The sequence below is a fragment of the Sapajus apella genome, unplaced genomic scaffold (assembly GCF_009761245.1).
Source record: "Sapajus apella isolate SASKATOON/1434 unplaced genomic scaffold, GSC_monkey_1.0 scaffold27, whole genome shotgun sequence".
Taxonomy (NCBI): Eukaryota; Metazoa; Chordata; class Mammalia; order Primates; family Cebidae; genus Sapajus; species Sapajus apella.
The window spans coordinates 24,046,965-24,069,914 of record NW_022436967.1 but is presented as its reverse complement, the minus strand read 5'-3'; the positions used below and the strand labels follow the sequence as shown (position 1 = coordinate 24,069,914).

General features: G+C 36.7%; 1 long non-coding RNA gene across 1 annotated transcript; it reads right to left on the bottom strand.

Moving 5' to 3' along the window:
* Positions 1-1,169: 1,169 nt before the first annotated feature.
* LOC116560912 lies at positions 1,170-20,691 on the bottom strand. The gene is made up of 3 exons (XR_004273202.1): positions 20,630-20,691; positions 7,144-7,162; positions 1,170-1,181 (listed from the first exon to the last, which is right to left on the bottom strand). It is a non-coding gene; the product is annotated as an uncharacterized LOC116560912 (long non-coding RNA).
* Between the last annotated feature and the right edge of the window lie 2,259 nt (positions 20,692-22,950).

The window sequence follows — 22,950 nt, the reverse complement described above, 5'->3', positions numbered from 1 at the left end:
TGTACACTGCATTTTATTCTTTTAGGTGAAAAGAAACATCAGAAACAGTTGAGGACCAGGATGTGGGTCCTCTAAGGATGAGGAGATCTTCTGCTATATAGCTTTTAAAAATATTTCCTTCGTCGGCCGGGCGCGGTGGCTCAAGCCTGTAATCCCAGCACTTTGGGAGGCCGAGGCGGGTGGATCACGAGGTCAAGAGATCGAAACCATCCTGGTCAACATGGTGAAACCCCGTCTCTACTAAAAATACAGAAAAAAATTAGCTGGGCATGGTGGCGCGTGCCTGTAATCCCAGCGACTCAGGAGGCTGAGGCAGGAGAATTGCCTGAACCCAGGAGACGGAGGTTGCGGTGAGCCGAGGTCGCGCCATTGCACTCCAGCCTGGGTAATAAGAGCGAAACTCCGTCTCAAAAAAAAAAAAAAAAAAATTCCTTCACAGTTATGAGCCTCATTAACAATGGTTTTTGTCTTCAAAGTCTCTAATTTTGTGAACTGACATGATTTCTTGTTCCACGATATATACACACTGCTCTAGTTCTTCAATTATCCCATCACACATTTTATCATGTGGTCTATAGGCACTTTTTCTGCACTGTTTACAACATTTTCATTGTCACTATTATCATGATCACTTTGGCTCAGAACCATTTTGGCTATTTCACTTTAGTCAAGAAATAAACTGGAGCCTCATTAGGGGTGTTAAAAAACACCTTTGATATTTAATTTTTATACTTACTGAAAGTCTCTAAAGGTATATGTTTTGCCTCTATAAGAAGGTCAGACATCAATTTTTTCTCACTTGGCATATGGAATTCTTCAAAGTCCTCATGTTGTTCATTGTCATCATTGAACTTAGTCACAGGCCAGAGGTTGTACCAGGCATGTACAATTGTGTTTTTAGTCACTGAGATCCAAGCACTGGCAACATCATGTATAACATTTTTCATGCTAAATGCCTTTTGGAAACTCATTCTCTGCTGCTACAATGCCATCCAAGAAGTGTTTTTATATTTACTCTTTATTGATTTAAGAATACTCTGATCCAGTGGCTGATTTAATGAAGTCATATTTGGGGGAAAGCACAGGGCATAAAAAATAATTTTTGATGAGTATTTCAGCTGGGGAACTTGTAAACACACTCAGTTATCAAGAAATAACAGACTTGCAATCATCATTCAGTCCTGTTCCTCTATAGTGAGCATGAGCTGCTGGTACAAAATATTTGTGAAATTAATCAGAAAAGATGTCTCTGGTGATCAATGCCTTTTTGTTAGCATCATAATGACTGGTAAGAAATTAACTCCTTGAAAAGAGTGGGGACTCTTTTGTCTATCTCAGCAACTTTACACATATGCATTAGCACATCCCAGCACAGTCATTCTCTCTTCAGCATTTTTAATTCATGTAGGGGCTGTCTCATCAATGGTAGTCAGTGTCTTTCTGGGATAGTAACACCAAAGCAGTGATGTTTCATCAATATCACAGACTTGGTCTGGCGTCAGATTTTCATCAGCAGTGATCTTGGCAAACTTGTTAATGGATTCTTCCACCATGTTACAATGAGCAAATGCTTACCACCACAAATCTTTTAACATGTAATACCAAGACTTTTTAAAAAATGTCTCCAGACAGCCTGTTGAATATTCACAGTTGTCCTCAGTTAATAGTAATGGTTCTTTGCTTGTTTCATGATCAGCATACCATGAAGTGGCATGTGTGCACTGAAACAGTCATGGAGCCATTCATTTAATCCACAACCACAATCTTAATTTTTAGCTTTATATAGTGTTTTCTATTTGTAATTAACTTCTTTTTATCACTTTCAGCACAGAGCTTCAGCAGTTGATCCTCTGATGCTTCAAATCATATATGATGGTCATTTTAACACCATATTCATCTTAAAGTTGTTTTATAATTACACCACTGTTGTTTCTCCAGAAGTTTGTCTTTCCATGCTATAAACATAAATGCTTCCTCTATCTCTTATCACTGTTACTGACAGGGGTGTCTGCAGGCTTTTTTGCTCCCACATTTTCAACAATAGCTGTATACTACCAATTAAAGAATAAACAAAGAAATACTGTGAGTAATGCACACAGGTCTTGACCTCATGTGAAGAATTACGGGGAACTTGCCATTGGTGTGTCCACCCTGCACCCACACTTTTTGTGAGGGTTATTACATGGGGGAATCTAGGCATGTGCAGAAAAGAAATATTACAATTGAAGAGGGATGGAACTGTCTTTCGTCCCTTTGGGATGTTGAATAAACTGTTTTATGCCTGCATTTGACTGACCTATCACATGTAATCAGGTGTGAAATTTGTCACTGTGGCATGTTGACACTCAAAAAGTTGTGAATTTTGGAACATTTCTGATTTTGGATTTTCAGATTTAGAAATATCAAGCTGTATATTAGTATGAAAGTTAGATAAAAGATTCAATTTATGCTTTCTTATTTTCCCTAAAAAATAAAACAGAAAAAATCCAACAGAATTGTCAACTATCTTATAAAAGAAACATTTACTGAATAAAACATATTGTGTCTCAGACAAAACTGATAAAGAGAAACTAACCCCTGGAAATAACTTGGTGAATTTACTGTTATTTCAAGGAAATTGAAAATTCTGGATTTCTACAGGGAAAAAAACAAAAACAAAAAAACCTCATGATAACTTAGCAACTCATGATAAAGGTAAGATCAGATCAGATGCCTCAACCTTACTTCTTCAGTGCTAGAAGACAGTGATACATAAAGCAAAGAACTGGTAATCAAATAATTGTGTAACTAGAATAGCTGTTTAAATATAAGAATGACAAACATGAAACACAAAAGAAGTTGAGAAATTTGTTTACTCAAATCATTATTGAAAATTAAAAGTACTTGATGCCATAATCTATTTTATCAAGAATTGTATCAAAATAAATAACTGGAATGGAGAAGTCATGATATAACGGAGAGGTGAAGAAACCTTGATGATTTTTAACTACAGAATAAAGGTTAAACTTGTAGGAAATCTGATTATGAAAAAGACTATTGTATTAGCAACATTAAAATATAAAAATAATAATTTGAAAATGTGTGTGAGAAGACTAGAAAAAGGCAAGCATAATGTAATCAATTTACCTGATTTCAATTCAGGAGCTAAAAGGAACTATAACTTACATCTAAATATATATATAATAGCTAAGCATGGTAGCCAGAATTATAAAAGGAAACACTGAAAGGACTGAAACCAACTTGTAAGTGCTGACAAAGAACCAACATACTTTGAATGCCTGGGGCCACTGAGAACAACAGAGATCTGGATATTGCGCCTGAAGAGAAAAGCATGTTTTCTACAAGTGCCCCTTATGGACATCTTCCAGCATTTTCTTATTCTGTTTAGTAGTTTTGATTTCTGTAGTATTGTTGTCAATAGTAGCAATTGGAATTTTCTAAGTGTAAATGTCAATATATTCTTAGCTGCAAGTAATAGAAACAAAATCCCAGTTCAATAGGTTTCGACCATGAGGAAAATTCGTTTCTCACTCAAAAAGAGTCTCATAGACAGAGATCTATGGTTGTTCAGTTCAGCAGCATGAGGACCTGGGTCCTGTTACTTTTCAACTCTGCCTGTCAGTGTGTAGCTTCCTTTCAGCTAGCTCCACCCACTGTCATGTGATGACTGCAGTTTCATGTGTCACCCATAATATTACTATCACATCAATATACACAGGCCACACATGGAGAGATACTTCTCTCTAGGGAATTTCTTTGGAAATTGGGAAAAATATTTTCCTCAAATATTCTCAGCAAATTTCTCCTTCTGTCTAATTGACTATAATTATGTTGCATACCTACACCAAAACCAGCAACCTAGAAGGCAAATAGGATTCCTGTGATTGACTTATACCAACCGAGCATCACCATGAGTAACAGGAAATAGGAGGATGTGAAATGAGCGTGTGGATTTTTCAGCAAAAAGAATGGTGAGAATATCCATTGGTAGGTTATTAACAGTGACTTCACATGTTGTCATTAAAGAGAATTAGTTTTATTTATTCTTGTACATAATTTATTAAAGTAATATTTTTACCTGATTTTAAAAATTTGCTAGGACATCCAAAAGATATTGAATAAAAGTGGTGACAGCAAGCATCCTTAGTTTGTTCTATTTGTAATGACTTGAGTATTTAACCACTTTGAGATTTGCTATATTTTTCTTTAATAATATTTAAGAAGTTTTTTCAATGCATACTTTATCAAAAGTACAAGCTTTTAATTAAGTAGAAAACAGGAGCAACAAAAATGACATAAAAAATAAATTAATTAAAAATAAGAATTCTTGAAAGACTATTATAATAATTTGCTCTTGCTCCTAGTAAGAAGAAGGGGAAAAACATCTGAATAAATTGGAACTCACACCTAATATTTGGATAATTTTTAATGTTTTAAAGATGTGAATTATTTCTAAATTAATTTGTAAAATATGACATCCCAATAAAAATAAGACACTTTTAACTTTATCTGATTATGTATTAATAAAATAGCCAAATGGAATGACATACATAGAATAGTCAGGGGACCTGCAAAGCTGAGTACGGAGCAGAATAGAGTTAGCTGTACCAGAGAACAACACTTGAAGTAGAGTCTTAGCCACTAAAGTAGGATGACACTAGCTTTTGATAGATAGACAGAAAAATGGAATAGAAACATGCCTAAAGACACGTAGACATTAAGAATATTGAAAAATTGTCATTTCACGCTAGAAATGTACAGGTTAATTATTTAACAATTGTAAAATAAATGCAAAGATTGATAGATACTAGATAATCTATGGGCAGATTACTCACTTTTATATCTGTGAATAATTCCTGAAAGAAGAAAGATGTAAATATTCAAAATGAGAGGCCATAACATACTAGAAAGTGCTAGTGTTCTATTTTTAAAGATAGGTTTACAGAAAAAGATGTAATTTCTAAGTATGTCCCCAAATCTCAAATTCACAAAGATAATAATGAACAATTTATACAAATATTTTCAGTTATATAAGACAATGAAACCTTATAAAGTTTTACATAAGTCAAAGGACAACTGAAAAAATTAAAAAAAAAAAATGTGACCATTAACTTGACAGAAAAGAAGTGTCAACATACAGCTTTGAAAATTTAAGAGGATGACTCATATACAAATAAGTAAACATGTCTCAAATACATAATCAGCTCATTAATTGAACTAACCAAGTGTTAAAAATTCTATTTGACATTTGGTATTTTTCTTAGTATAAAATAAGCTCTTAAAAAAAAAAAACAATGAAAACACATACAAGAAAGTTGACAAAATAAGATAAGAATATTTAAAAACTGTATTGAAAATTTTTATTCTCACTTATAATTGTAATTATAATTAAAAGAATAAATAGGGACAAAGAATAAAGGCAACAAAGTCACTAAAATATGAATTTCACAGAAACTTAGAGACATTTTGTTATCTACAACATTTTTAAACTAACTGGTCAACTCCCTGGATAGCTGACTTTAAGAAAACTTCTAAAAGCGATTATTCTAAGTAAACTTTCTTTAACATTTCTATTTCTAGACCTCTCCATTATGTTTCTTTATATTGCAAATGTCTTCAGAAACACCCTACTCATGTAACACTGTTATTTCAGACTTTTTAAGCTTTAAAGGCTTCTTGGAACTGTTGCTGTGGTACCCTAAATAATTATCACCATCTTTTTTTTTTTTTTTTTTTTTTTTTTTGAGACGGAGTTTCACTCTTGTTACCCAGGCTGGAGTGCAATGGCGCGATCTCGGCTCACCGCAACCTCCGTCTCCTGGGTTCAGGCAATTCTCCTGCCTCAGCCTCCTGAGTAGCTGGGATTACAGGCACGTGCCACCATGCCCAGCTAATTTTTTGTATTTTTAGTAGAGACGGGGTTTCACCATGTTGACCAGGATAGTCTCGATCTCTTGACCTCGTGATCCACCCGCCTTGGCCTCCCAAAGTGCTGGGATTACAGGCTTGAGCCACCGCGCCCGGCCTAATTATCACCATCTTTACCCTCATTTCTTGTGTAAAATAAAATAATTCCCTGTAATATCTTATTTTAACTTGCTAAAGATAAAGATGGATATGTACGAACATTAGTTTGTGAAAATATTTGTTAGGTAATCTATTTTAGTTTATGAGGAGTTAGAAAACAATAATAAAATTATGACACATAAAAAAAAATAACCATACATACTTACATTCTGATCACAGGATCTGTAAATCTTCCGCTGAACCTCAAATTAATTATAAATTGTAAAAGTTTTTTTTCTGTTACTTTTCTAGTAAAACCAAAGCACATTCATAAAGCAAGACAATGTAGATGTACTTAAGGTTATGGCTGTCATTATAAGCATTGCAGGCATGGGCATTCAGCAATTTCTTTATTAGACATCTGTTTAATAACAATGTCAAAACTTGGTCATAGTTTTCCTAATGGTTGAAGACTTTCTACAGGAAAGAACTACATTGACCTAAAAGACAATCTTTATGCAAAAATTGAAGCTACAGCAATTAAGAAACTAGAGCTGTACAGAGTGTGTTTATTTATTTATTTTTTTTTTGTTTTCTCATTCCTTCTCCTTCATTTTTGGAGAAGTTCTAAAAAGTGGAATTAAAAGAGTAAAAGTTATACACCCTTCCATTTTTATATATTACTGTTTCTTAGCCTTCATTCTCTTGTCAAGCATGAGACAAAGGCTTGGGTGCATTGCACATGATTAATTTGGAAATTTAATCTTAGGAGCAGGAATGCAAGACAGGGTAGTTAAACAAAGAACGAAGGTGTGTTAGTTCATTCTTGAGTTGCTATAAAGAAATACCTGAGACTGAGTAATTTATAAGGAAGTTTCATTGACTCACAGTCCTGCAATCTGTGTAGGGAGTATGGCGCCGGCCTCTGCTTGGCTTCTCTGGAGGCCTCAGATTGCTTCCAGTCATGGTGGAAGGCAAAGGAAGAGAGGATGTCTCATGTGGTGAGATCCAGGAACAAGAGAGAGAGAGTGGAGAAGTGCCACACACTTTAAACAACCAGATCGCAAAAGAACTCACTACCACGGAGGACAGCATGAAGCCATGAGTGACCCAAACCAAAAGTCACATGACCAAAACCCCTCCCACCAGGTCCCACCTCCAACTCTGTGGATTACATCTCAGTACAAGATTTGGAAGGGAGATCCAAAATATACCAAAGAGAAATGTGAAATAAGAATATATTACTTAGAGGCGCCACTTCAATCACTGGTGCTAGATCTGCTAGCAACCTTATGACAATATGTAGGAAATGATTCTCAGTGCTTTCTCCCCATGGCATAAATTTACTTCTTTCCCCTTAGTCGGGGAAGGCCCTTCAGATATTAACTCCCTGTCACTTGCAGACTTCTCAGAGAAGGATGCCTTTGAAAACTCCCACCATGTCATCACAGAAGCCTTGTATCCTAAAGCAATAAAGAGGCAGTAAAGCCAGATATGAAAGGTTATTAACTGAATCTGAACAAAGCCAGCAGTGGTGTCAAAAGTCACAGGTGGGTTTGAGAGGAATTTCAGGTGAAATTCCTGAAAAGTTCAATAAAATTGCCAATTTTGCCTTCAATAAAGTTATTCTAATTCAGATTTCCACCAGCAGAGTATGTTAACATCTGTACATATATGCATGTGCATACACACACACACAGAGAATAGTATTACCGTGTGAGTTTTTTATTCTGTCATTACAGAATACCTGAGATTGGGTAATTTCTAAGGAACAGAAATCTATTTATTTCCTCTCAGTTCTGGAGGCTGGGCATTTCAAAACCAAGGCATGGCATCTGGTCAGGCCTTCTTGTTATGTTATACATGGCAGAAGGCATGACAGGAGTGAAAGAGAGTAAGAGGGGGCCCAATCATCTTTTCGTAAGAAACCAACTCCCATGATAACAAACATACTCCTATGATAATGGTATTAATTTATTCATGAGGGAGGTGCTCTCCTGACTCAAAACACCTTTTATTAGATCACCTTCTAATACACCACATTCAAGATCAAGTTTCCAGTACACGAACTTTAGGGGACACATTCAAACCATAGAAATTATTCTTCTTAATCTTGGGATGATTGAGAAATATGGATCTTATTATTCTAATTAATATGAGTTTTTTAAGTGTTAGTAGTCCCTTACCATTTAAATAATCTTTATTCAAAACAGCAGCTATGGCTACTGAGAATACTGTTGGTAAACATTCATTCACTGCTAACCAGGCAGGAGACAAACTGAACTATAAACAATAGTCTATTTTTGCTGTCAGCCCTTTATGAGGAATTATCACTAAGGTCAATTTTTAAATGAATTAGGTTTTTTCCTAAGACAGTTTCATCAGAAAAAGAAATAGAATGAGTTTAGGATAATAGATTATCAGCTTATATTGAAATTCTGGCTCCTGCTCCGGGATGGCCAACTAGACGGAGCCAGGAAGAACATCTCCTATTGAGGGATGGTAAAATTGTGAAGACTGGCCACTCCTAGCAGATATTCAGAGGAAAAGCATTGAGATCAAGGAGGGAAGATAGATGCTAAGCTGAAGTGGGAGGAAGCTGGGTACACTTCATGGGGTTACTGTGCACCACCACTCATTCCTGGCTCCCAAGGACTCCTGCAGAGGACATGAGTTGAACAAGCAAGGAGCAACTGCTGTTCTCACTGGCCTCTGGAATCTCAGCATGAAGAGACCCCTTGACCACCACGGAAACTTGACTTGGCAGGGAGTGATGTTTAGATAAGTGGTAGGGCACAACTCCAGCCAGTGTGGAACCCAGCATGGTCAGGGATGCCCATACCCCTAAGGCTTGACTTGCTATCATGCGAGACTTTAGCCCTAGAGGAACTGTGGGACCTGCACTCTGCAAGTCAACCTTGCCCTTGAGAGGAGGCCAGTCCAATTTGAGTACCCCCAGTGGGCTGGCCTCTCTCAAGGCCCAAGCCTGGCTGCACTTACTTGCAGCACAGAGCCCAGGAACTTCTTTGGGGCCCCAAGCTCCTGTGCTGGTAGACCTTGCCTGAGCACACCAGCAGAGCTGCCCGCAGGCATGCACCAGTTGGACCTCCCCACAAGGCAGCCGCTGTCGTACTGTGTCGCTTCATCTTCATGCATTTGCCTATGGCCGCGCCCTACATTGCTTTGCTCACATGTGTGTGCATGGGCGGACCGTGTCTTCCCTTTCACACCATTGTACATGTGCCACCTAAACCCTGCGGTGCCACCGCTGCTGGCCTGAGTGTACCCCAGCCCCTACTCTCTGCTGCACCGCCATTGTCCTTGGCAGCAGGGAGCCTGCCAGTCCTTTCCTCGCCAGGACACATGCTCTGCGCCAACATTGACTGCCACCTGCAAGTCACGAAACTATGCATGGAGAACAGGGAATCTGTCCTTGCACTAAGCGGCTATCGTGGCCAGCGTGAACATGCAGAGGAAGCACGCAGTCCTGCACACACCAGCGCCCTGCCCCGTGCTAACACCACCATCTGGATGAACGCACACACAGTCCCTGGTGGGGCCTCACAATGCCCGTAGCTTTTCTGCCACTGCTACTGTGGCTAATGCCCACATGGAGACCAGCATTTGCACCTGCGAGCCATGGCCGAAAAGCACGCACCCTGCCACACTGCCTATGCTGCTGCTGCTAAGTGGGAAAGAGGAGGGATCCCACTGCGACGGCCCTAGGAAGTGTTTTGAGCTGAACTGAAGGAGGCTGAGACACACACACACACAAACATTCAAAAGATCCACAAACCCAGGAGCTAGTGTTTTGAAGAACTAGATGGACCACTAGCTAGCCTAATGAAAAGAGGATCCAAATAAACAGAATTAGAAACAAAAAAGGGATAATACCACTGTCACCACAGAAATACAAATAACCAGCAGAGGCAAATATAAACACCTCTTTGCATACAAACTAGAAAATCTAGAAGAAATGGGTAAATTCCTGGACACATACACCCTCCTGAGGCTGAAGCAGAAATAAACTGATTCCCTGAACAGACTCATAACAACTCGAATATTGAATCAGTAATAAATAGCTTACCCTACAACAACAAAAAGCCCAGGACCAGACGGACTCACAGCTGAGTTACACCAGATACAAATACCAGAAATGAAAGAAGGTGTGTTACCATTTTTACTGAAACTATTCCAAAAAATTGAGGAGAGACTTCTCCCTAACCCATTCTATGAGGTTAGCATCATCCATTCCAAAACCAGGCAGAGACGCAACAACAACAAAAGAAAACTTTAGGCCAATATCCTTGATAAACACTGATGCAGAAATCTTCAACAGAATACCAGCAGACCAAATCCAGCAGCACATCAGAAGGCTAATCTACCACAACCCAGTAAGTTTTATTTGTGGGATGCTAGGTTGGTTCAGTATACGCAAATCAATAAATATGATTCAACACATAAACAGAACTAGACAAAAGTCACATGATTATCTCAAGAGCTGCAAAATAGCTTTCAATAAAATTCAATATTTCTTCTTGTTAAAATCTCTCATAAGCTAGGTATTGACAGAACATATCTCAAAATATTAACAGTAAGAGCACTTTATGACAAACCCACAGCCACCATCATACTGAATGGGCAAAAGCTGTTATGTTTCTTTAAAAAGGGGGCAGAACATGACCATACCAAAAATGGAAAGAGAATCTGATATTGACAGCTTACTTTGTATCCATTCCTCTCTAATGTGAATAGTATGACTGGAGGTGAGAATCCCTTGTTGTAAACATAGTCCCTGGAGTCCTCATTCAGCTTCAAGTGTGTGTGTGTGTGTGTGTGTGTGTGTGTGTGTGTGTGCACACGTAACACAGATACTTTTCAAAAGAAGACATACATGCAGCCAACAAGTATATGAAAAAAATCTCAATATCATTGATCAGAGAAATGTAAGTCAAAACCACAATGAGATATCATCTAACACCAGTCAGAATGGCTATTACTAGAAAGTCAAAAAATAACATGCTGCTGAAGTTATAGAGAAAAAGGAATGCCTATACACGATTGCTAAGATTATAAATTAGTTCAACCATTGTGGAAAGTAGTGTGGTAATTCCACAAAGAGCTAAAAACAGAACTACTACTTGACCCAGCAATCTCATTACTGGATATATAACCAAAGGAATATAAATTGTTGTATCATAAATACAGATGCAGCACTATTCAAGATAGCAAAATAGGTTGGAGTCAACCAAGCTGCCCATCTGTGGTAGATTGGATAAAGAAAATATGATACATATACACCATGGAATACTATGTAGCCATAAAAAAGAATGAGATCAGATCCTTTGCAGGAACGCAGATGGAGCAGGAGGCCATTATCTGTAGCAAGATCATGCAGGAACAGAAAACCAAATATTACATGTTCTCACTTATAAGTGGGATCTAAATAATGAGAACACATGAACACAAAGAGGGGAACAATGGACACTGAGACCTGCTGGAGAATGGAGGGTGGGAGGAGGACCAGGAACAAAACAAAAAGCAACTATTGGGTTCTAGGCTTAGTACCAGTGTCATGAAATAATCTTCACAAAAAATTCCCATGACATAAGCTTACCTATATAAAAAACCTTCACATGTATCCCTGAAGCTAAAAGTTAAAAAAAAAAATTCTAATTTTAACATAAAACTCAAAAAATATTTATTGAGGTATGTGTTATGTGTGAGAAGTACCATATGTTTTATGAATATTCGGATTACAGCGTTATTTATAAAGGCAAATAATGAAAACAGCTTAAATGACTACTAAAAGAAGATTTTAGCACTACTAAATACTACTAGATTTGTGTATTACTATGCAGCCAATAAAAATAATGATGCATATTTACCTTTATTGAAATGACATGATATCCATAATGTATGGTTAAGTAAAAATAATCATCTATATGCAACATCATATTTATCACTTTCTATTTTTGTAGAAAGATAAAAGTATGTGTGTATATGTAAACATAGTTGAAATTATGGTGAGATATGTTTCAAACTAGAAGGCAAGGTTATCTACAGGATATAGGATTATAAATAATTCTCACTTTCTGCCTTATAGTTTTCTACATCTCCTAAATATTTTATCAAACAGTTTTATTTTATTTGATAATTTGAAGAAGTTTATTTATTTAAAAAGTATATTATTCTTTCTCTGTAATTCCCATTTTAACATTGGTTCACACAATGAACAGTTTTGGTTTTGGTAAGAGAAGACATTTTGAGGGCCAATTTAAAGTATACAATTAAAAAAATGTTAATCACAAGGGCATCTGTGGATCAACTTAAGTACATGACAGAAGATCTGAAAAGTTATGCAAATATATGTTAGATCCATTACTTCATTAGTTCAGTCAACAAATATCTATTGGGTTTACCACATACCCATTGTTATAATATAGAAATTCTCATAGATAGACAATGAACAGAACAGCCATTATTATCCCTTCTTTACCTGGCTAGCTCCTACTTATCCTTCCTATAAGATTTATCTTAAGTATCACCTTCTCTAATATATTACAACATATTCTCATTTTTATAGGGAGAAAAGATGAATTAACAGACAGTTAAAATGGCAAGTGGTAAGTATGCAGGGGACATATCGGAGGAATATCAGACTCTGATGATCACTTTATTAAAGGATGGTTGAGTAGAAGTTACACAGTTAAATAAAATGGGAATAATAGATATTTGAAGCAAAAGAAACAGAATATGTAAAGGCCCTGAGGTTTGAGGAAACATGGAAATGTAGAAAAACAAACAGTTGTTGTATACATGATAGAAAGGAGAAACAAAGGTCAGCATTAAAGAGTTGTGAATATTTTAGAGGAAAAAGTATAAGAGGAAACAAACGAGTCAGAAATCAAAGTTCACCTTTGGCCTTCCCTCTATTTCCGTGTCATCAAGTGGTACTGATTTTCCTCTTATGTATCTTATGCATCTCAGTACATGTTTCCTCACCTCTACTGCTAATATTCTACTCCAAGTGTCTTAGTTTGCTTGATATGCCATAACAAAATTTCATGCACTGGATGGCTTAAATAACCCACTTTTATTTTCTTGCATTTCTGGAGCTGGAAAGTCCCAGCTTAAGATTCTGGCAGAATTCTGATTCTGGTGAAATCTCCTTTTCCTGGCTTTCCATAGCCACTTTCTTGGTGTGTCTTCAATGGCAGAGAGAGACAGATCTCTGGTATTCTTTTTCCTCTTTTATAAAGATGCCAGCATCCCTATATCAGGGATCCACCTTTATGACCTTATTTAACCTTGATCACTTCCTTACATATCCTACCTTCAATATAGTCACAAGGAGTTTAGGGATGTAAGGTTTCAACATAAGCATTTGGGGCGGTGGTGAGGGACACATTTCAGTCCATAACACTAAGCTCTTATTATTTCTTGCTGAAATTACTAAATTACTCTTTCTAACTGATCAGCCCATATCCCCTCTTGACTCTGTCAAAATTTTTCTCATTGCAGCTGGGATCTTCTTTTTAAAATGCACATCACTTTGCTGCTGATGATAACTAAACGATGTCCCATTAGTTTTAGAATAAAAATGTATTTTTAAAAACTTTACCTGCAATGCTCTGTAGGACTCTGTCTTCATGTACCTCTCTAGTCTTATCTTCACCATTTCCTCAAGCACTCTCTGTCTCCAGCCCTCGTCTTGAATATCCATGCCCTTCCCTCTGCCATGCTGCCTTTGAACATGTTCTTTTCTCTATGGGGAATGTTCTGTCTCCCAAAGTTTTGTCTACTGAGTCTACTATTTCTTCAGATCTTAGAAATAATGATTGCATCCTCATTAAGCTACACCTTATGAGGGAAGGGACTATGCCCATTTTGCTTGTATTGTATTCACAGTTCCTTTTAGGAAGGCTGATACTTGGCTGATGTTCAATGAAGTGCTTTAATAAGTTAATTAATGATGAAAAAGAGATCCAAGGTTTGTTTGAGAAGACGTCAGAGCCAAAAGAAGCCATACTACTCACTTCAAGTTCCTTTTAGGTGGAATTTCCCAAACTGAGATTTATTAAATACTAATGTTCTATTCGATAGTAAAAGATGAATTATAAAATAGAGTTCTTTAGTCTCTAGAAATGCTGGGCTAAATGAGACTGCCTTTTTCTTCCGCAAGTGTTCTTAGATTCTTTAAGGTTATAGTATTTAACATACCCTCTTGATCACAAAACTCTTTTCATAAAACACCCTCAACATCATTACTGACATCAGTGTCCCAAATGCATACTTTTGGCACATAATGGCTTGAGGAATTTAGCTACATGAAGATAATTTTTAAAATTTCAGTTAATTGGTATTAGAATCGTTGATCTTTATCAATTTATGTTAAACTTTCCTTCTCTGAGATCTATTACACAAAGCAGTTTTTGCTCTCCTTTTATTGATCTCTGAATTTGATAATAGATTATATAGTCTATAGAATATTTTTACATTATTTTTATTTTGAAACAAAGACCAAGACGATGGAGGTCAGAGTTTCGTCACTTATTCCTAACTATATTCATTTAACAAATATTAATTGAGAATTTTTTGTATAAAAGGCTTGACTCTGTGAAAGATAGTCATTCGTATAAGATTGGGCCTTGGTACACAATAAGTCTGTAATATAAAAGGGGACATAACTATATTAACAAATAATTACAACATAATAAACATATAAGCGTATCAGTGAAGGAAAGTGCCACAGGAATTCATTGGTGATACAGATTACCTCCTCCCTGTCCCACAGGCAAAGAATACCTAATAAATGAATGAAAAAAAAACTAAGTGAGGTAGGAGTTTCAGCTTAATAGTCTCAATATTGATGTCTTCTTTAAACAAGAAAGCAGAACTACCTGAGGATCTAGAGTGTTTAGGAAAGTTAGGCAAGAGGATTGGAGCAGATAAGAGATGATTTGGAACTTAAGTTATAGGAAACAGGCTAATCTATCATGTAGAAATTAATAATAAGATACTCAAGTAGCTTTGAGAACCCACTTAAAGTAAGCGGGATGAATTTCTGATAGGTCAGTCGGCATGATTCTATGATTAGCAAAGTCAAATGAGAAAAATGTTCTTCTTAACTATCCTTGCCAGACGCTGTGGAAAATTTAACCATTTGAGCAAAAAGTCTGTTTTGAACCATTATAGGTCATTTATCTTCACTGTTAATGCTGGGGTCATTAAACTTTTACAGAGAGCCTGACAGCAATATTTTAAAAACTGTATGTTTCAATCTGTTTCTGCTTTTAGGGTATTGAAATGTAAAATAATAAAGGACTCAGACTTTGTCTCATGCTTGAGATGCTATTGATTTTTTATATATATCAACATAATGAGAGAGGGTAATGTCCTGCATGATTGTATTTTACTCAGAATACAATATATGTTCTAAGTGTTACACATGATTTATAATTGTTGGTAAGATGGTTCTGTCAGGCAAACAGTGTTGTGGCTTATTTCCACAAATCACATCTAATAAATCACTGTAAAAACAGGTCACGGCATACATGAGGTACTGTCAAACAGCACTTAAAAATGCATTTGCCTTAATATCATCCTGTGGAGGGCTTCAGTTTAATGAAAAAAGTAAATGAATTTTTTCCTCTAAGATCAGATATACATACTCAACATTTTTTGGCCTGCTTCCACTAAAGTGATAATAGAGCTGAAATCATAGCACATTATTTTATGCTTTTATGTTCTCTGTCCTTGTTAGATATTTCCAACTCTGTCACCACATAGCCCTTTGTGCGGAGTATAATTCCAAGACATTCTGAAAAATGAGTCTTTCGTAGACATTTCACATTTTCTTATTATTGCAGTTTGTCATTTCTCTTCTGTTCACTTTCTTTGTAGATGTAGAGGGAAACAGAAGAAAGATGTCAAGAGGGAAAGGAATAATGCTTTCCTTCTTGCATCTTGACCCGAACAAGTGAGCCAGTCCCTGTATAAAGGTGATAATGATCTAATGGTGATTAAGACCCTTTCTTCATATTGGGTATTACTAGCTTAAGAGTCAAGAAATAGTGATTACTTTGTTCTAGCAGCTTTCAAGTGCATGGGCTAGTGAATGCATCAGTGGCCCTGGTCAGGATATGGGTGGCCTCTGCATAGTGATGCATATAGCAGGGAGGGAGGTTCTGTGAACATGCTAAGTCCTGGCTAAAGCTCCTAAGAATGTCGTAGCTGGTGTTGCCTTATTTAATTCTGATTCCACCCTGAAACCCAATTCTGCTTCTCTATGTCTCCATGGCCAAAAACTTGGTGACTTACACAGCCAAGCCATTGTCCATAAAGTACTATTAACACTGCTTCAATTATCAGTCCATTTATCCTTAGAAGGAGATGGTCCAAACCATGAGATCATCAAGTTAGCAGACAGGAATGCCCTCAACAAAACTAACGGCATTCAAACTCTTCTTTTTCTTTATTCCTAGTTAAACCTTTGTGACAATTCCCTTCACATATACTCTGGATCCCATCTCCAGGCATCCTTTCAATTTTGAATTTCCAGTATTCTCTTTGAATCATTCCCTTAAGGACACCAATGTGGTCTAGTATCACCCATATTTTCTAAAAAAGATTATTCTTGGTCACATATTTTTTTGAGCTACACATGATTTTTACTCCCCTCTGATATAGTCAAACTTTTGTTTAGACATGCAGCTTTCAAGGTCAAAGAATAGAGACTTTTGTCTTTTGGGTGACCTCCGTGCATAGTCCTGGTTGCCCTGTCTCTTCCCTTTTTACCTGGGTCAGCAGAGAGCTGGCTCATCAGCACTGGGTAAGCTCACCAAAAGAACAAATGGTCTTTCCCCATCTCCTACAAAAGGCATTAGTATGTGACCCCGCTTGACTAAGTTATTGTCTTACAAGGCCACATCCCTGGCCAAGGAGCTTCCATTATTACAAGGTTGACTAGAGTTCCCTGACATTTCCTAACTGTCCTAGAAATATATATATCACTCTCAGTATCACTTTCCGTGTTTTCTCCAGATCACTGAGTATAAATCTCACAGTGTGTGCATCCCACGGACTCTATTGTCTTTATATTTTCCTAATAAATATATTGCATTGTAAAAACTAGTATGCATGCATTTCTTTCTCTTGTATTGCAGCCTCCAGTGACTTCCATGCTAAACTCTAACAGATACTCTTGTCTTCTCATTTTGCTTGCCTTCACTAGCATGCAACATGTGAACAATTTCCTTTTTTCCTCTCTCAGTTTCCATGACTCTATACCAGTGAATCTTAAACTTTAGAGTGCATCAGAATCAACAGAGCTTCTGTTTCAGTAGGTCTGAGGTGGGGCCTAAGACCTGTTTCCAAGTGATAATGGTGTCTTTGTTCTGGAGACTACATGTTGAAAACCATCACTGTATACTATCATGGGTCACTTTGTTATCTTTGCAAGTTCCCCGTTATTGATGCTACTACTATGGATACTTCTCATCATCTTATTTTCCAGATTAGCCTCCTTCCTATATCTCTAATTTCTCCCCAGTTATCAGCCTTCCATTCTAGTATCAGATCTATATGGTTGTAACTGTATGTTGGTAAGTCCAACATTTTTTTGAAAGCCCTAGCATACACATTTTGTATAAAACTGCCTAGCCTTTAAGCCTCAGTTATCTCATGGTGTTGTGAGGACTAAATTGTGAATCTTAATTACTTTGACCAAGACAAACATTATACTATGATAATTTATGAAGTAAGAACACTGCCACCAGGTAACCAAGTACAGACCATATACTATTTTAAAGTAGGCCTTTAAAATATAAATGCAGAATTTAAATATTGTCAGAAACATTAAATTTTATATGTGTAGTTTCTGTAAGTAACAACTATTATTATTATTTTGGCATTCTTCATTTTAAAATTATAGCATCATTTTTAGTTTATGTTTTTAAGTATAATTAATCTGATCAGATAAGATGTATGAAGTTCTATTTTTAGTGATTGCCTGAACAGATTTACATAAGGCAGGCATTCTGTCAAGGTTTATAATTATTTATTATATAATTTTATCCAGTGCTTGGAAGCTGTATTGGTAAGATGCCCAAAGAGAAGCAATCACTTAACAAAATGAAGTTGTAGTTATTCATACAAATGACTATTTGACAGCATACTTATTTCATGTCAAACAGCAACTGTCATCATCTTTTTGTGTAAGAAAAGCAGTATTTGTTCTAGAAGCTCATTCCAATTGCATTATTTTTTGAAGTTATGGCATCATATTTTTTATGTTGAAAGAAATCTGGTATAGCTAACTACCACACTCCACTGCATACAAGCAGGAATAAAATCTTAATCTTCTTAAGAATTCCTTATTTCTTTACCATGTCTATTCTTTTAAAAGATCTTCAGGAAATTTAATTGAATGACTAATTTTGATTACCAAAATGCTAATTTTATGATGTATTTGATTCATTTTATTCAAAAGGTAAGTTCCTCAAAATCATTTGTAAATTGACTCAGTTGAAAAATGTAATAATGAAGTTTAATATTTATGAGATTTATTTATATTTTTAGGATGTGCAACATAATGGGGTTATTTCGGCTCTTATTTTAAATTCAGAGGGTACATGTGCAAATTTGTTACATGAAAAAATTGCACGCCACTGATGTTTGATGCGCAAATGATCCTGTCACCCAGGTAGTGAGCATAGTACCTGACAGGGAGCTTTTCAACCACGTCACCTTTCCATCCTCCCTACTCTAGTATTTCCAGTGTCTATTGTTGCCATGAGATTTATTTTAATAAAATTGTTCAAAAATAATTTATCTTATTTAAAATTATTTTTTCTATTCATATTTTCAAAAACTGGAAGCTGTATTCTAAATTTTGTGGCTGCCAAACAGATTTAACTCCAATTAAATCCCTGATTGACCTATGATATATATTTGGTGTAAGTGAAAAATAAACACCTTTATTTTAAGCCACTGATAGGTGCTATTTACCACAGCAAAACTTAGTCTCTCCCAACTTTTTCAATAGGCATATTCGGAAGATTTGATTGTGGGTACCTTCATTTAGGTTAGGTTTTTAATTTCTCTGAATTAAAAATTCTATGACTTGCTTCTACCCAATAGCATACGGCAAAGGTGAAAAGATGTATATAATTATGTTACATAAAATTGTAATGCTCATTTTGCTAAGAGACATTTGTTTTCTGACTTTGAAGAAACAACTATGCAGTAAGATGTCATGTGAACAGGGCCACATGGCAAGGAGCTATGGACAGGTTTTTGTCAACAGCCAGCAAAAACTGAGGCTCTCAGTTTCTGGCAGCCTGCAAGAAACCACATGCTTCCAAAAACTTCAAGAGCTTGGAAGGAGATCTTTCTCCAGCCTACTCCTGATGAGAACCCAGCTCATTCTCTCCACCTTGATTACAGCCTTGCAGAGGCTCCAGCTAAACCTAAATCATGCCTGGACTCCTGACCCAAACAATGTACAGAAATAAATAAATAATACAACTGAAGATCAGCTTCTGTGATATTTTTATAATTCAATAGCAATGGGAGATTTTACTGGCTTTTATGTGGCAACTTTGAAGAATAATAAATTTAATGGAGACAGATTATGAAATAAAGTGTTTAATACCTTTGCCAGCCTTATATAACATTTACTCAGATGACATAGAAAATTAGGTGTTTTGATATTTTAAATAATTAAAAAATATTCAATGAAGAATATTTTGGACCATTTGATAATTTCTGCTCAGGTTCACTGTATTGCTATGAGCTCTTTACATAATATGAACCTCTCTGTATGTATATTATTTTTCAATAAAACATGGGAACGAGCTATGGTCTGAAATACAATCACATTATCTGTACATTTATTTTTACTACTATCTACAGTAAATATGAAATAGAGCAAATAAAGCAGTATTAACATCACAATTAACAATTTTCTTCTGGAGTTTATAAGTTTTGGCATCTTAGTTTAAAAAATAAATAAACATCAGGAAGCAGTAAGTTAAAATTATAAACAATAGACAGATAATTCTAAAATAGCATAGCATATCTTTCCCTTACTTTCTCTCCTAAAAGTAGGGTTAAGGATGTTTGGTTTTACAGACTTTCTAATTTATACTGGATCTTCAAATTTATGTATATCATTCCAGCCTAGTCTCCTAATTTATTATTGTATTAGTATATTCTCACACTACTAAAGAAATACCTGAGACTGGGTAATTTACAAAGATAGAGATTTAATTGGCTCAAGCTCTGCAGGCTGTGCATAAAGCCCAGTGGCTTCTGCTTTTGAGGAGCCCTCAGGAAGTTTCCAATCACGGCAGAAAGCAAATGACAAAGAGGGAGCTGACACTTCAAATGGTGGGGGCAGGAGAAAGAGGATGAGAGGATGATGAGGAGGAGGAGAGAAAGAGAGAGGGAGAGAGAGAGGCAGAGAAGGAGAAGGAGAGGGTGAGAGAAAAGGTGCTACACACTTTTAAACAACTAGGTCTTGTGAGGACTCACTCATGAGAACAGCACCAAGAAGACAGTGGTGAATCATTCATGAGAAACTGCCCATATGATCTAATTGCCTCTTACCATGCCCCACCTCCAATACTGGGGATCACAATTGCACCTGAGATTTGGGTGCGGACATAGATCCAAATCATATCACTGTGTTGTTGTTTTAATTTAACTAAGACGTAACTTGAAAAGACATTCTTGGAGGAAGGAGGAAAATGGTGAAAAGCAGGCAGGAATAACTGACAACTTGCACTCAGATAGACAGAGCACCATGCAGAGACTCACATCATGAAATTCTGCTCCAAGAACTACTGCAGTAACATACCAAGAAAACCAAGAGAATCCACAGATTCTTTGTAAGCAGTGGATTGCCACTGCAGGATCCAGGGAATAGCTGAGGAACTGAGCCTGCTTGCTTTCTCAGCTGGGAGGCTTGTAACCTGGGATAAGAGCAAATATCAGCCCTGTGCACCAACCGCCTGGAAATAATTTCAATGCTGGTGGCAGGGAACACTGGGAGTGAGATGGGCCTTTCGGGCTGGAAGGCTGCATGGGAGCTGGGTGAGGTTTGTGGCTGCTGCCTTTCACCACTTCCACGGTAATCTGTGTGATGCAGCAGAAGCAACCATATGTGCCTGGGAACAGAATTCCTTTGGCCTGGGAACCACACTTACCCCCCATAGTAGCTGCAGCAAGCCCTCCCCAAGGAGAGTTTGAGCTCAGACATGCCTAATCCTGCCTCCACTGGTAGTCTTTCTGTACCTGCCATGGTAGCAGGAGACAAAAGACATAATCTTTTGGGAGCTCTACGGCCCTGCCCACTGCTTGACCTTAGGGAAAGCTTGCATCCTCCCTATAATAATGCAGTTGATGTGCTCTTGAAAACACCACCTCTTGCCTGGAGGCAAACCAACACAAAACCAATGCGCTAAACAAAAATACAACCAAGGACCCTCACAGAGTCTACTTCAATCTCCTGCTGCAGCCACCAGAGCAGGTGCTGCTATCCATGGCTGAGAGACCTGAAGATGGATCACATCACAGGACTCTTTACAGACAGTCTCCTATACCAGCCTGCAGCCTGGTAGCTCTGCTGAGTGGCTAGATCCAGAAGAGAAACACAATCACTACAGTTTGGCTCCCAGGAAGCCACATCCCTAGGGGAAAAGGAAGAACACCACATCAAGGGAGCACCTCATGGGAAAAAAGACTCACATAAACTTAAGGCAAAGGGGTAGAAAAAAATACTCCATGCAATAAGCCACCAAAAGCAGACAAAACAAACATTAAGCAAGAGCAGTTAAAAAAAGACAGAGGGACATTATATAATGATAAAAGGACTTGTCCATCAGGAAAATATCACAATCCTAAATATATATATACCTAACACTGAAGCTCCCAAATATATAAAACAAGTATAAAATATATAAAACAATATATAAAACAAGTACAACTAGACTTAAGAAATGAGATAGATGGCAACACAACAAAAGTGGGGAATTTTAATGCTCTGCTAATAACACTAGACAGGTCATCAAGACAGAAAATTATGAGGGAAACAATGGACTTAAACTATACGGTACAACAAATAGACGTAACAGATATTTATAGCTCATTCTACCCAACAACTGCAGAGTATACATTCTATTCATCAGCCCATGGAACATTTTGTAAGACAGACCTTGTAATAGGCCACACGACAAGTCTCAACAAATTTAAGAAAATCTAAATTGTAGCAAGTACTCTTTCAGACCACAGTGGAATAAAATTGGAAATCAACTCCAAAAGGAAACCTCAAAACCATGCAAATGCATGAAAATTAAATAACCTGCTCCTGAATGATCATTGGGTCAACAATAAAATCAAGATGGAAATTTAAAAATTCTTTGAACTGAATGATAATAGTGACACAGCTATCAAAACCTCTGGAATACAGCAAAGGCATTGCTAAGAACAAAGTTCATAGCATTAAATGCTACATCAAAAAGTCTGAAAGAGCACAATGGACAATCTAAGGTTACATCTCAAGGAGCTATAGAAACAAGAACAAACAAAACCCAAATCCAGCAGAAGAAAAGAAATAACCAAGATCAGAGCAGAACTAAATACAATTGAAACAGACAAAAATACAAAAGATAAATGAAATGAAAAACTTGTTTTTGAAAAGATAAATAAAACTGATAGAACATTAGTGAGATTAACCAAGAAAAGAAGAAAGAAGATTCAATATAATCTCAATTATAAACAAAATGGGAGATATTATAACCAATACCATAGAAAAACAAACAAAAAAAAGCATTCAAGGCTACTATGAACACGTTTACACAGATAAACTAGAAAACATAGAGGGGATGGATAAATTCCTGGAAACATGTAATCCACCTAGATCCTTGCCTTTAGGATTTG